The following is a 1,545-nucleotide window of genomic DNA, read 5'->3' as shown; positions in this document are numbered from 1 at the left end:
GATGGTCTCGATCTCCTGACCTCGTGATCTGCCCGTCTCAGCCTCCCAAAGTGCTGGGATTACAGGCGTGAGCCACCGTGCCCCACCATCCCCCCTCATTTATATATTTGTAACCTCTTTTTTGTTTATGTTTTGTTTTGTTTTGTTTTTGTTTTGGTAGAGACGGGGTTTCTCCATGTTGCCCAGGCTGGTCTCTGACTCCTCAACTCAAGCAATCCACTTGCTATGGGCTATCAAAGTGTTGGGTTTACAGGCGTGAGCCATCATGCCCGGCCTGTTTATTTGTTAATGTTCTTGGTGCATTTTTCTATTGCCATATCCACCTTTTCCTTACAGACTCTTAATAGTAAGAGACCATTAACCATTTGTCTATTACATATATTGCAAGTATTTCCCCCAGTTTGCCATTTGTGTTTCGACTTTGTGAAGAGATTTTGGCATCAAAAAGTATGGTGAGCCAGATGTGGTGGCTGATGCCTGTAATCCCAGCACTTTGGGAGGCTAAGGCAGGTGGATCACTTGAGGCCAGGAGTTTGAGACCACACTGGCCAACATGGTAAAACCTTGTTTCTACAAAAATGCAAAAATTAGGGCTGGGCGCGTTGGCTCACGCTTATAATCCCAGCACTTTGGGAGGACGAGGCGGGTGGATCACCTGAGGTCAGGTGTTCGAGACCAGCTTGGTCAATAGGGTGAAACCCCATGTCTACTAAAAATACAAAAATTAGCAGGCCGTGATGGCGGGTGCTTGTCATCCCAGCTACTAAGGAGGCTGAGGCGGGAGAATTGCTTGAACCTAGAAGGCGGAGGTTGCAGTGAGCCAAGATTGCGCCCTCGCACTCCAGCCTGGGTGACAAGAGTGAAACTCCATCTGAAAAAAAAAGCAAAAATTAGAGTGTGCCTGTAAGTAATCCCAGGTACTCCAGAGTCTGACGCAGGAGAATTGCTCAAACCTGGGAGGAGGAGCTTGTGGGTGAGCCGAGATCGCGCTGCTGCATTACCCGGGCAACAGAGTAAGACCCTGCCTCAAAAAAAAAACAAAACAAAACATTGGTGGGCTTTTTGTTTTGTTTTGGTAATCAGAAGTATTATCTTTTCCTTCCTGTTTTCTACCCTTAGGGCCAGATTTAGGAAGTCCTCTACCACCCACAATCCTAATAGTACTCATTTTCTTTCTAGAACATTTATGGTTTCATTTTGCACATTACTTTGCATATGGTACAGAGTAGACATAATAATCGCTAACTTGTATGAGGCACCTTCTGTGTAAGAGGCACCATGGTTTTACTTTTTTATACTCATTATCCCTTTTAATCCACATAATCATGTGAGGCAGTCATTTTTATTACCTTGCTTTTAAATATGGGAGAAATTCGGCTTTGGGAAGTTAAGGATCTTGCCTGCAATTTACACAGCTAATCAGTGGCAAAATTGGCATTCAAACCCCAAGTCTGTTTACTTTCTTTTTTTTTTTTTTGAGATGGAGTCTCGCTCTGTCACCCGGGCTACAGTGCAGTGGCCGGATCTTAGCTCACTGCAAGCTCC

Source organism: Colobus angolensis, unplaced genomic scaffold (genome assembly GCF_000951035.1).
Source record: "Colobus angolensis palliatus isolate OR3802 unplaced genomic scaffold, Cang.pa_1.0 Scaffold110, whole genome shotgun sequence".
Lineage (NCBI taxonomy): Eukaryota > Metazoa > Chordata > Mammalia > Primates > Cercopithecidae > Colobus > Colobus angolensis.
This window is presented reverse-complemented; position numbering follows the sequence as displayed.